This window comes from Camellia sinensis, chromosome 6 (genome assembly GCF_055761805.1).
Source record: "Camellia sinensis isolate YWXY chromosome 6, ASM5576180v1, whole genome shotgun sequence".
In the NCBI taxonomy this organism is placed as follows: domain Eukaryota; kingdom Viridiplantae; phylum Streptophyta; class Magnoliopsida; order Ericales; family Theaceae; genus Camellia; species Camellia sinensis.
Genome location: NC_138966.1, coordinates 99,545,203 through 99,559,815, shown reverse-complemented (window position 1 = coordinate 99,559,815; position 14,613 = coordinate 99,545,203). Strand labels below are relative to the sequence as shown.

At 36.8% G+C, this 14,613-nt stretch overlaps 1 long non-coding RNA gene and 1 other non-coding gene across 3 annotated transcripts; both read right to left on the bottom strand.

Moving 5' to 3' along the window:
- Positions 1-2,214: 2,214 nt before the first annotated feature.
- LOC145792340 (uncharacterized) lies at positions 2,215-5,736 on the bottom strand. Of its 2 annotated transcripts, XR_014331724.1 has the most exons (4): positions 5,704-5,736; positions 4,976-5,038; positions 2,921-4,886; positions 2,215-2,786 (listed from the first exon to the last, which is right to left on the bottom strand). It is a non-coding gene; the product is annotated as an uncharacterized LOC145792340 (long non-coding RNA). The 2 variants fall into 2 exon arrangements; XR_014331723.1 differs by lacking the exon at positions 5,704-5,736 and having other exon boundaries at positions 4,976-5,121.
- An 8,382-nt stretch (positions 5,737-14,118) lies between these two features.
- On the bottom strand, positions 14,119-14,203 carry TRNAM-CAU (transfer RNA methionine (anticodon CAU)). The gene is given in 2 exon segments: positions 14,119-14,154; positions 14,166-14,203. It is a non-coding gene; the product is annotated as a tRNA-Met (tRNA).
- Between the last annotated feature and the right edge of the window lie 410 nt (positions 14,204-14,613).

Here is a 14,613-nt window from a genome sequence, read left to right as displayed (position 1 = left end):
TTATAATTCTCCCATACTTTTTTTTTGTAAAAAATATTGAGATGCTTATATTAGCAATGAAACCAATGACCATGCAGCGACAAATAATAAATATTGATCAGTCCTAATCATTTCCATGCATGAGTCAAGATCAGTGGACAGTAATTTACAACATCCTTCCATTCCATGCAAGTCTACTTAGTTTTCATTGGATTCTGATCTGAGACAACTTTCAAGCATGGTTCCTTTCAACTACACATTTGGATCGTTTGTGTTCTTTAATATAACTTTTTCTATCTCTCTATCCTTGGTATTGGTTGGTTCACAATCACAACTTGCTATATATCATGGTGTGTGTGTGTGTGTGTGTGTGTGTGGGGACCATCATACATGGCTGGTGTTATACAAAAGCACTTATTTCGTCAATCATTTTCCAAGTCCAATATAATGTTTTCATATTGATAAAAAACTAGTTTGTAGTTTAAGAACGAGCTAGCTCAATGTAAATAGTTACGCTCTGTTTGTTTTTGGCAGCAAATGAAAGCATATTTTATGGAAAACATTTTCTTAAGTTTGGTTATGTTCTCTAAATTAATGTACTAGTAGTTGTATCATTGGTGGCGATGGTCAGGTGGTGGAGGTGATGGTGATAATAACAATAAGAGTGATAGTATGATGACATTGATAGAATTTTAATTTGCAAATAATTTAAAGTACAAATATTTTTCACCTAAATGAACGTTAAAGAATACAAGCATTTTCTAATGCCATATCAACCCATGTTAGTCTCCGTTTGGTAGTACTTATAAATTAACTTATTAGTCAATTTAATTATTAAAAAAATTGACTAGTTTTGTTTGGTTGTAATTTTATATTATTACTTATTTGATTTTTTAACTTATTTATCCAAAAAATAAAAATAAAAAAGAGTAAAAAGTAAAAATATGTATGGACAAAGAAGTTCTGTTGCCTTTATTATACCTTTTAGGATATATTGCATATTTGGATGGCAAAAAAAAAAAAAAAACAATTATTTAACCAAATACGTTAAACATTTTTTACAAAATATGAAAAATTATACCAAACAAAATTTTAACTTATTTTAAATTGAAAATTAAAAATTATAATGATAAAAACTAACTTATAAACGTGCCTTAGTTTGGCAGGATTTCTTTCCAAAATCAACACCGATATCACATGATTTATAGATCAGATATCTATGAATCAGCCAAAAAATTAATAAAAATGATTATTTGTAAGAGTTTATTATTGGTGATAAATCTATTTGTATGAAGATATGACATACCGTTCTAAAGATTGATTTTTTTTAAGGAGAAAAGTGTATGATTAATGAAATTGTTTGGTAAAAAAAATAAGGGGTTTTTATTGATAAATCTCGTTTAGAAGTGTTTTAATCCAAAAAGTACATAAAGGAATTTTTTAACTCATTTAGTCCCATGTATATATATAATTTTATTCCATAAAGTCATTTTTCTTTATTTACACTCACTACAAAAAAATTGACTTTTTGCGACGGTAAAATACCGTCGCTAATACTCCTAATGCCGTCGCTAATACTTTTTGCGACGGCAAAATGACTTTTTGCGACGGCAAAGAGGGGGTCGCAACTGCAGGGGTTGCAAAAGAGTTTTTGCGACGGTAAGTGCCGTCGCTAATGTTTTGCGACGGCATTTTTTACCTTTTTGCGACGGCACCGTGCAGTCGCTAATAACGTTTGAAATTTCTTGACTTTTTTGCGACGGCCCTACTTTACCGTCGCTAAAAATGTTATTTGAGACGGCAAAAAACACCGTCGCTAATAATCTTTTTCTTTAAAAAAAAACACTGTTTTTGCGACGGTGTGTGCCGTCGCAAAAAGTATAAAAAATATAAAATTTTCTATTTTTTGCGACAGTGTAATGCCGTCGCAAAAAATATTAAAAAATAATAAAATTTTTATTTTAAATAATAAAATTTCTATTTTTTGCGACAGTATAATGTCGTCGCAAAAAGTAAAACCTATAACAAAATTAATAAAAATATTAAAAATTTCTATTTTTTCCGACGGTGAAAAGAGCTGATTATTTACATTCCATTCACAAAAACATCATAACAGAAAATAAAAATAAAAATTGATCAAACCATCAAATTCAATATTTTACAAAGAATAATTAACTTGTACATGTTCATAAAAGCATATTTAAATTATAAAATTCACCCAAATCCTAAAAATAATAAAATAAAAATTCACCCAAATACGATTACTTATTGTGTAATGATATTCAAATAACAAATTCTTGTGTACAAACATCACACTTCTCAATTGCAACCATTGTGTAGGCTAATTCTACACAAAATAAACATTCACTAAACTGAATAAAAAACTAGAATAAACCATACACTATCTGGGATTATATATCAACCTCACCTAATTTTCGTCCATGGAATTATATATCCCCTGATTCATCAGCTCCCACATTGTAATGCCTGCAGAGGCTTTGGTAACAGTGGTCTGTGAACAAGAAACACTCAAGACACCTGCAGCATTGTAGGCTGAGATCTCGGATTGGGACTTAAGCATGCCATTGCCATTGTTGCTAAGAGAACCAAATTTTGAGCAATCAGTTGATTGACAGCAGACAAGAAGCAGGGATCTAATAGGTCCTTCAGCAGACTATTTTGAGCAGATGATGATGACACTGAACAGAGTAGTTCGCTTGGATACCTTCCCATTATTGTTTCTAGAACCACCACCCCAAAGCTATAAACATCCCACTGCTCAGTCACGGCCATGGTGTACGCAAGCTCTGCACCAATAAGAGGAGTTCAGAAATTTTGTTTTCTACCCTGCCTTCACTGGCATAAACTAGATTTTGTGATTACATTGCATAACATATTTAATAATACCATAGAAAATACTATATCAGCTGCATTTTCTTACATAATTCTTTTCCCACTCTTGCAGCTAAGGAAATGCAGAGTGGGGCGAGTGTCTAGCGGGTACAAAGCCTCGTGAATAAACTCAAACTCTGAATACGCATAATAACCTGCAAATCACACGAGCTTGAATTTTTTCACACCCATTGAGAATCTAACATGAGACTTTCAAAATTATCCTATAATGAAGCTTCTATGTATCTAACATGAGACTTTCAAAAATTATCCTATAATGAAGCTTCTATGTATCTAACATGAGACTTTCAAAAATTATCCTATAATGAAGCTTCTATGTTCAGCCCTTACGCTGTGTTTAGGTCATGGATTTTGGGGAGGGATTTAGAAATGAAAAGAGAAAATGTGTGCAAAACTATGTTATTTCACCTATATTTTCCCTTTTCCTTTCCTTTTCCTTTTTCCAAATCCCTCCACAAATTCTTACAAAGTTTTTGTACAAAATAATGCGACTACCTTTCACTTTGAAACAAAATGCAAATGAAGATTTTTTTTTTTTTACAGGAATATCATTCTTCTCATAATTTCTTGTACAATTTTTATATATGAATAGAGTTTTCTTTTTTCTTTTTTTATTTATTTACTAATATGAACACCTTTGGATCTAGTAGAGACCATACGCAAATGATTTTTTCACTAGTTTTATAAAAAATTGTAAACCAGCTTTACCTACATACAAGGTCAAGATATTGGGATTTTTTTTTCTTTAAAAACAACTCATTTTTTAAGAAACACCATGAGCCTTTAGGATAAATTTATAAGAAAAAAGAAACGATATGGAAACATAAGATAGTTTTGAAAATTTCATTACTTCTTGTTTCTGAAAACATAAAAACAAAACAAAACAAACCACCAAACATCCCAAATGAATTATACAATTGAAACAATATGATGTTCCAAAATCGGATTCGAAGTTGTGGACATGTTTTTTAAAGTGAATATAGGATAAGAATGAAAGAAAATCTTCCCAACTTATTAAAAACCACATCAAGCGATACAGACTGATGATGCAAAGGACGTTGAATAAAATAGGAGTTTAAATGAATCCAGCTTTAAACCACTCCTAACGTATACGTGTTATAAAGACACTGTGTCTATATGTCCCAGTAACAAGATGGTGACTAAATAGACCATACGATGGAAAAGCAACCCAATTCAATAATAATAAAAATAAATAAAATTAAAGCCTTTTGTGGAGAACAATTAGCAAACTGTTTTGACATTTTTATGGATGAATAGTCTATGGTAGTTTATACAAGTCCCAAGTGAACCCTGCGTGAAATTGTAGAACATACCCATTAAGCTAGATTTTATGGTGAGTTAAATAGCACCCCTACCTACCCGATTTTAGACCACATAAAAATATCAAAAACAAAAACATATGCCTGTTAGTTTCACCCCTACATAAATAATTTGAGTATTTTCTTTGATTTTATTTTTATTTTTTACTCTTTTTTTTTCATCTCACACAAACTATGTTGAGAATTACTAACGATTAATACTACCAACAACGAGACTGGACATATGCCAACAGACTATGCTAACAGACTAAACTAAAGCGGGTTAATATTGAGTAAACATCAAACGTGCAACACTTTTTTCTACAGGATACAAGGCATGATTTATCAAAATTAAAATAGAATAATTTATTTTATTGAAAAAAAATTCTATCTAATGACACATTCAAAAGTAGAAAAGTGTATTCAATAGAACTGCCAGAAATCATTTCAGAGCAGGGATTGGAAAAGGGAAAATGAAGATAATAAGTGAGAAGGGAAGGCCTCAAAATGAGAGAAAATAGCAGACAATATAGTTAACAACCATGCAACAAGAAAGAGAGGTCTTCCCTGATACTTGAACTTCATTACTGGGACATAAGCATCTGGAACTGGTTGAAGCTCAGTAATTTCTTCCATTTCAGCCAGCATATCATGCAATATAATAAAGAAATCTTCCTGCAGACAAACATCATATCAACCTTTAAATATAAAGCTTCTAGATTTGCAAAACCTAACAAGAAAGAATGACCCAAACTATAACCAACCTCTCTATTTACGTAAGATGGTCCGACACACAAGGTATCCATGTCAGCCCCAGGCCCATGAACCTGTCAACATAAAATATTTTTGCCACATCCCCTTGTAATCTAAATACACTCACTAACCAAGGATGACATTCAAAAAAGGAAAAAAAAAAATTAACAAAATATTTCTTACAAACAACAGAAGTCAGAAATTCGTGTACAGTTTTTGCTCATTGAATTGCTGCAGGGACTATGTAGAGACTTCTGAGTGAACGGATATATATGGGAGTTTTAGATGTTTTGTTTTACTTTTCTTGTAGTGTATGTGGGTGCCCCCTTGCTCATTGAATTGCTGCAGACAAGTCTGTCAAGCCCAATCAAACTCTTGAACATGGATAATATGACTTACTGTTCTCTAAGACAACCTGGAATTCCAAATGTCAATGCCACATCCAGCACATAAGCTCCTATTCAACGTATCATACAGATCTTTGACAAGACTAGCTCAGTGATTACTCTCAACCACCAACTGACAGAACCATCCCCTCAGAGATGAACGAAGAGCAATTTCATTCTACATAAAATTTATCTTTATCATTTTCATCTAAGTTATTCCAGAAACTCTAGCAAATTTTGGCAACATGAATGAGCCAAAATTCCAAACCATTGTAAGGTCCACTGAAGAAATATATAGGGAAGACAGAATGCTCCTACACCATACAAAGAACATACTGCAATCCTATACTTACCCCCAGCCGGTATGAGTAGAAATTGAATTACTCTTCAATTGCTTCTAAAAGAGGCTGGTATGAGTAGCAGTACTATGTATGGGAAAAACAGATCAAAAAAAAAAAAAAACAGATCATATATATATATGTAACAGATCAAAAACCCCCCTATATACACTCACAGATGTATATATATATATATGTGTGTGTGTGTGTGTGTATGAAAACCCCCTATATCCGAAATCCCGACACAGAGAGAGAGAGAGAGATACCCTTTGAAATCGGCGGTGAGGGAAGATCGCCAGTGAGGGAGGAGTGGCGGTGAGGGGCGAGCAACCGTCAACGTCGTTTGTGAGAGAGAGAGAGAGGGAGGCAGCAGCGGCGGTAAGGGAGGAGGATCGACAGTGAGGTACGAGCGACGGTGAGGGAGGATCGGGAGTGAGGGAGGGTTGGCGGTGACGGATGATCGGCGCCGTCGTTGTGTGAAAGAGAGAGAGGAAGGCGAAACCCTAGATGGAGAGAGAGAGAGAGAGAGAGAGAGAGAGAGAGAGAGAGAGAGAGAGAGAGAGCGAGCAGGAGGAGATGAGAGGAGACGGCTCTGTGGTGTTTGTTTTGTGTGTGTTCTCAAACAAAACCCTACACATCAAACAAAACCCTACACACCCACAAATGTTATAGTTAATGTATTTTTTATTAAAATAAAAAATTATTAAAATAATTTTTATAGTTGATAAATTTTTTTTTATTTGGTAAAATTAAAAATATTATTTTAATGAAAAATAAATTAAAAATATTATTTTAGTTACGAAGATTGAAAATTTATTTGTTTCATTTTTATTTTAATGAAAAAAAAATATAATTTTTTTTTATTTGGTAGAAGTAGGGGCAATATTTTAATGAAAAATATTTTAATGAAAAAAAAGTGAAAGAGAGATGGTGGTGGTGGTGGTGATAGCGAAAGAAATTAGTGGTGAAGTTGTGGTAGTGGTAGTGTAAATGGAGTGGCAGGGGTGAAAGAGAGGTAATGGTAGTAGTAGTGGCAGTAGTGGTAGTGGTGGTAGTGGAGTGGTGGCAATGGTAGTAGTAATGGTAGTCGTAGAGGTGAAGTTGGTAAAAGAGATGAGTAGTGAGAGAGAGAGAGAGAGAGATGAGTGAGAGACAGATAGAGGAGAGAAAGCGAGAGAGAGAGACAGAAACAGAGTGATGAGCGAGAGAGAGACAAAGTGGTCGCTAAAAGTGCATTTTCTTGTAGTGGAGAGCTCAGTAAATAGAGAAGCGATGAGGGAGAGAGTGAGTAATGTGAACACAATGGGGAAGAGAGACAAACAGACAGACAGACACATAGAGAGAAAGAGAGAGAAACAAAAGAGTGAGAGACAAACAAACAGACACAGAGAGAGAGAGAAAGAAAGAGAGAAAAGTGATAAGTGAGAGAGAGATAAAGAGAGAAAGAGATATAGAGAGACAGAGAGACAAAGAGAGAAAGAGATAGAGAGAGACATATAGAAAAATAGAGAGAAACAAGAGATGAGAGAGACATATAGAAAGAAAGCGAAAAGAGATGAACGAGAGAGAGAATAGAAAAATAGAGAGATAGAGAGAAGAGAGATGAGCGAGAGAAACAGAGAGAGACAAAAGAGATGAGCGAGAGAGACAGAGAGAAAAGAAATGAGAGAGATAGAGAGAAGAGAGATGAGCGAAAGAGACATAGAGAGAAGACAAATGAGAGAGATAGAAAGAAGAAAGATGAACGAAAGACACACAGACAGATAGACAAACAGACAAAGAAAGAAGAGTGATGAGTGAAAGAGAGAAAGAGAATAGTGGTGGTAGTTAAATGGCATTTGCAGTAGTGGTAAATGTGGTAGAGAAGATGGGTGGTGAGAAAAAGAGATGAGTGAGAGACGAATAGAGAAAAGAGATAGAGAGACAGAGAAAGAGACAGAATGATGAGCGAGAAAGAGACAAAGTGGTCGCTAAAAATACATTTTCTTGTAGTGGATCGATAAATCGAAAGGGAGCTCAATAAATAAAGAAGACAGATAATTCAAAACTCTTTTCAAAACTTAATTCAAATCAATTTTTTAAATATTTTAAAAATATTTTAATTTTGTGAGAGACAGATAAAGAAGAGAGATAGAGAGAGAGACAGAGACAGAGATAGAGTGATGAGCGAGAGAGAGAGAGATAGACAAAGTGGTTGCTAAAAGTGTATTTTCTTATAGTGGATCGATAAATCGAGAAGGAGCTCGATAAATAGAGAAGATGAGAGTAAGAGAGTGAACAAGGCGAACATAGTGAGGGAGAAATAGACAAATAGACAAGTAGACAGAGAGAGAGTGAGAGAAGAGTGATGAGTGAGAGAGAGAGAGATAGACAGAAAAAGAGATAGAGAGAGAGAGAGATGGAGAGATAGAAAAAGAGAGAGAAACAAGAGATAAGCGAGAGATAGACAAAAAGAAAGAGAAATAGAGCGAAAAGAGATGAACGAGAGAGAGACACAGAAAAAGAGAGAGACAGAAAGAGAAGAGAAATGAGCGAGAGAGATAGAGAGAGAGAGAAAGATAAGAGAGAGAGAGAGAGAGAGAGAGAAAAAAAAAAAAAAGAAATGAGAGATAGAGAGAAGAGAGATAGGCGAGAGACACAGAGAGAATGAGAGAGAGAAACAGGCAGACATAGAAAGAAGAGTGATAAGTGAAAGAGATAAAGAGAAGAGAGAGAGAGAGATAGAGACAGAGAGACGGGAAGATGAAAAAATGAATGAAAAGAGAAATGGTATATCAAAAGAGTAAGACGACATTGTTTTTTTTTATTTTTTTTGTGACAGAAAAATACCGTTGAATTTATTCAAACCATTTTGTGACTGTATATATATGAAGCTATCTCAAAACCACAATCACTATGCTAGGTTAGAGTTTTTCAAAAACTCTTTTGAGAAAATTAAACTTTATTGTTTTCCGTGTTATATTGTTTTTACTGAATTTTTTAAATATTTTAAGTATTTTTTAAAATTTTTAGACACACCTAACATAAATACACTTAAAAATTAAAAAAATTGTAAAAAAAATCTTTTAAAAATTCACTAAATACCAAAAATACAATAATTCAATACATTTTTTTGTATTTATTAATTTTTAAAAATATTTTTTCATAATTTTTTTATTTTGTAGATACATCTAAGTAAGGTATATCTAAAAAAAATATTTAAAATTTTAAAAATATTCACTAAAAAAAAACACGAAAGTCACTTTTTGCGACGGCAGAAAATGCCGTCTCAAAAAAGTAGAGTATTTGCGACGGCACCATTTACCGTCTCAAAAAAGCAGAGCATTTGCGACGGCACTATTTGCCGTCTCAAAAAATGAGAGTATTTGCGACGGTATTTAGTGCCGTCGCAAATGCTCTGCTTTTTTGAGACGGCAAATTGTGCCGTCGCAAATACTCTGCTTTTTTGAGACGGCATTTTCTGCCGTCGCAAAAAGTGACTTTTTGAGACGGCAAGTGTGCCGTCGCAAAAAGTTCCGTCTCATATACCCAGTTTTCTTGTAGTGACTATTTTCTTGGACACACACTTATGCCCTTATATTTAATTTGGATACCCTTATAAATATTTCAACAATGATTTGTCCCCCCTTTTTCTCCCACCCCCTTTGACCCCCTATCTCTCTCATTGGCTACATTTTCTTTTTCTTTTTCTTTTTTTTCCTGCTCATCCAATCACCACCCGCCACGTGGCAAGGGGGGGTGAGGGGGTGACCCCCAAAAGGGGGTGACCCCCAAAAGGGGGTCCCAAGCATTATTCTAAATATTTTTTGAACGGCTAGCAATTTTATGATATGAACATTCATATTTAAAAATTCACATTGGTAGGAATGTAAAATTGTCCCATGGGTGGCCCGAAACCCACCCGCGAGCCGGGGCGGGCCCCGCCCATTGACAATGTGAATATTTACATTGACATGTTAACATTCACATTAATAGGAGTGTAAAATTGGCCTGCGTCCCGTGGCGGCGCCCAACCCGCCCGCGGTCCATGGGCGTCCCGGTGCGGGCCTAGTTCGGCCCGTTGACAATGTGAATATTCACATTAACATGTTAACATTCACATTGATAAGAGTATAAAATTGGTCTGCGGCCCATGCGCGGCCAAAAGCCCGCTCACGGCCCAGGGCGGGCCCAGCCCAACCCGTTGACAATGTGAATATTCACATTGACATGTTAACATTCACATTGATAGGAGTGTAAAATTAGCCCAAGCCCCGTGGTTGCCCGAAACCCACCCACGGCCCGCTGGCGTCCCGCGGGCCGACCCAGCCTGCCCTGTTGACAATGTGAATATTCACATTGACATGTTAACATTCACATTGATAAGAGTATAAAATTGGCTAGCAGCCTAGGGCGGGCCCGACCTGGCTCGTTGACAATGTGAATATTCACATTGACATGTCAACATTTACATTGATAAGAGTGTAAAATTGGCCAGCAGGCCTTGAGCGGCCCGAAGCCCGACCGCAGCCCGAGGCGGGCTTGGCCCGAAACCCGTCTACGGCCCGTGGGCGGCCCCGGAGCGGGCCCGGCCTGGCCTGTTAACAATGTAAATATTCACATTGACATATTAACATTCACATTGATAAGAGTATAAAATTGGCTAGCGGCCCAGGACGGGCCCGACCCGACCCGTTGACAATGTGAATATTCACATTGACATGTTAACATTCACATTGATAAGAGTATAAAATTAGCCCGCAACCCATGAGCGACCCGAAGCCCGACCGCAGCCTGAAGCGGGCTTGGCCCGACCCGTGACAATGTGAATATTCACATTGACATGTTAACATTAACATTGATAGAAGTGTAAAATTTGCCCGCTGCCTGAAGCTCGCCCGCGGCCCAAGGTAGGCCCGGTCAGGCCCGGCCCGTTGACAATGTGAATATTCACATTGACATGTTAACATGCACGTTGATAGGAATGTAGAATTGGCCCGCAGCCTGTGGGCTGCCCGAAGCCCGCCCACGGCCCGGGGCAGGCTCGTTTCGGTCTGGGCCCGAGCATGTTCGAGACCGTAGATTAGGGCCTAGGCCATCACTTTGAAGTCCGGCCTGGCCCATCGGCCCGCTTAAGGCCCATTCAAGGCTCGGTCTGAGGCCCAGCCCGCACGAAGCGCAATGTCTTTTTTTGTGGAAAATAATAAAATTTTAGTCAAAAAAATTAAAAAGAATAAAAAAAAAATGGCCAGGCCCACCCAAGCCCGACGTAAGCTCGAGGCTAGCCCTAGGCCCACCGGCCCGACCCGAGACTCGATCCATCGGCCCGTCTAAAGTCCGAATACCCTTGTGCTAAGGCTAGGGCCTGGGCCTAATTTTTTGGCCCGTGCTGGCCCGGATTTTTTCGGACACCCACAAGGCTCGATATGGGCCAGCCCGGGCCTCTACGCATTGATGATATGAACATTCACATTGACGACGTGAACATTCACATTATGGGTATTTTGGTAATTATATCTCCTATAGGACTTATTGAAGCATAAGAAAATAATGTGAACTAAAAAGAATATAAGTAGATGAAAATGGTATTTTGGTCTTCTTACCTCAAATAGGACTTAATGGAATAGTCAAAAAGAACGTAGGCTGCCCGAAGTCCGCCCGCGGCCCGGGAAAGGCTCGTTTGGGCCCGGGCACGAGCCTAGTCCGAGACCCTAGGCTAGGGCCTGGGCCATCACTTTGAAGCCGGACCCGGCCAATCGGTCTGGTTAAGGCCCATTCAAGGCTCGGTTCGAGGCCCGGCCCGAGCTGAGGCCTAGTGTCTTTTTTTGTGGAAAATAATAAAATTTTGGTAGAAAAAATTAAAAAGAATTAAAAAAAAATGGCCAGGCCCGCCCAAGCCCGACCCAAGCCTGAGGCTAGGCCCAGGCCCATCGGCCCGACCTGAGGCTCAACCCACCGGCCCGCCCAAAGTCCGAATACCCCTGTGCCAGGCCTAAGGCCTGGGCTTAATTTTTTGGCTCGTGGGCCAGCTCGACCCGACCAGAATTTTTTTGGAGACCTACGAGACTCGACATGGGCCGGACCCCTACACATTGACGATATGAACATTCGCATTGACAGTGTGCACATTCACATTAGGGGTATTTTGGTAATTATGTCACCCATAGGACTTATTGAAACATAAGAAAATAATGTGGACTACATAGAATATAAGTAGATGAAAAGGGTATTTTGGTCTTCTTACCTTAAATAGGACCTAATGGAATAGTAAAAAAGAACGTGGGCTGGCCGAAGCCCGCCTGCGGCCCAAGGCAGGCTCGTTTGGGCCCAAGCACGAGCCCAGTCCGAGACCCTGGGCTAGGGCCTGGGCCATCAATTTGAAGCCCGGCCTGGTCCATCGGTTCGCTTAAGGCCTATTCAAGGCTCGGTCCGAGGCCCGACCCGCCCGAGGCCCAGTGTCTTTTTTTGTGAAAAATAATAAAATTTTGCTAGAAAAAATTAAAAAGAATTTTAAAAAAATGGCCAAGCCCAAGCCCAAGCCCAGGGTTAGGCCCAGGCCCATCGGCCCGACCCAAGGCTCGACCCACCGACCCGCCCAAAGTCCAAATAACCCTGTGCTAGGGCTAGGGGTAGGGCCTGGGCCTAATTTTTTGGCCCGTGGACAGGACCGGCCCGACTCGAATTTTTTCGGACACCCACGAGGATCGACATGGGCTGGGCCCCTACACATTGACGATATGAACATTCACATTGACGGTGTGAACATTCACATTGGGGATATTTTGGTAATTATGTCACCCATAGGACTTATTGAAACATAAGAAAATAATATGAACTAAATTGAACATAAGTAGATGAAAATGGTATTTTGGTCTTCTTATTTCAAATAGGACCTAATGGAATAGTCAAAAAGAATATGGGTTTGATAGAATAAAGCTCTTAGAAAGTAGATTTATCAAAAAAGCTCCCAAAAAATAAATTATTATTTTGAAGTTTTTTTTTTTTTTTTTTTCCATTTTTACTTCATTGCCACTAGATTCTAAATTAATGATCCAAACACAACTTAAGAATCCGGTGTTGTTCCATTGCACCAGGTCATGCAGTGGCGGAGCTAAGAATTTAGCATAAGGGGACAAATTAATGGCAGTATTGATTTTTTTCATAATAAACAATAATGAAATATTATAAGTCGATTTGGATAAATATAAATTTCAAATTAAAGATTTTAATATTGAATTTTATAAAAATATTAGAGAGTATCTATTATAAGTAAATTAGAAAATTATAAAAAGGAAAAGACAAAAAGAAATCGAGATAGAAATGATATATTTTAATAAATTTTTTTTATAAAAGACATCACAAAAAAGTGTGTATTATATGTCACAATTATGATGTTTGTTGTATTTAGTTATAACATATTATGGTATTAATTATGATTTATTATAATATTAGTTATAACTTAGTTAGGATTCCATGGGCTCTTTTAAAAAACACGTCGAACTCCAGCATTTTATTTGATGGGCTTAGCATTTATTTGATGGGCTTAAGGATGGTGGGCCGCTGATGCGGTCTGAGTATTGTGTAAAAGCCCGATATCATTGTAGGCTATATTGGGTTCTTTTGGGTTTGTTGCTGAACTATGGACCTGACATGGATTTGTCATTATGGCCCTTTGCATGGATTTATCAGTGGCTATTGGTTATGTTGACGGCCAAGAATAAAACACAATCTTGTTAAAATATGATCCAAATATGGTCAAATATTATATTTGATTAGTTGGAATGAAATAAAATGAAATGATTATTCTATGGCAATGTTTATTCTCATGTTAGATTAAAAAAAAAAATGTATTATAAATGAAATTGTTATTCACCATATTAAAGAAATAGTCATTCCATAAGTAGGTTAAGGAATGACAATCCCATTCCATTCTATTTCATTTTAACGAACCAAACTCTATATATACGTTTAAGTGTAGTTCTATCTCTAAATTGGGTTTACAATCTCCCCTCAAGACCAGAATGGTAGCGCAAGTTGTCATTGAGAAGAGGTATCAAGTTTAAGTCAATGAAATTATGTCAACCTAATTCTACTTACCTATTAACTGTTACAGTCTCACTACATTTTACCTTGTAAAAATGATAATATAATAACAATAACTACCCTCAAATTGAAGTGATTCTCTCATTTCAAAATCAGTTGCATTCTATATATAGGGTGGGCTTGGCTTGCTGTATTCTTTGATCTTATTTGATGTAAAAAAGGTTATAAATTTATAATTTTATTCATGATAATGTGACAAAAGAGTTATGCATGACAAATCAAACAGTTGACAATTATTTTACAACATTTTTTGTCTTCCCAACTTCTGATTGGGTTGGGCTTGGAAGAGGGAATGGAAAAGCAAGCGAGTACTTCCAGAAAAGAAAAAAACAAAACAAAATGTACGTTTGGGGTGAGAGAGGCTCGAACTCTCGACCTCAGGATAACTCAGAAGCTATGAGACCTACGCGCTAGCCAACTGCGCCACCACCCCGTTGTTTACATTTCGCATGTAAATTATTATTGTATTTGTAATTCACTACCTTTTTTATTTTAATTTTGTAAAATGAGCCAATCTATTTGAGTTTGATTTAGCTGGTTTAAATTTAACATCATGTACATAAGTTGGGGACTTATATATAAATCCTAATAAGTGGATTTATTATCTATTAAGAACTTATGTGTAAATTTTAATAGGTAGACTTATTATCTAATAGGTCCTATAATAATTAATTAGATTTTTCATCAAACACTATAAAAAAAAAAACACTAATTATTAATTTTTAGCGACAATTCAAAAATTTTATCACAAATTTTTTTACTAATTATAAGTTTTAGTAATAGTTTAAAAAAAATCGTTACAAAAAAGCCCACTAATTTTCAATTTCCAGCAACATTTTGAAA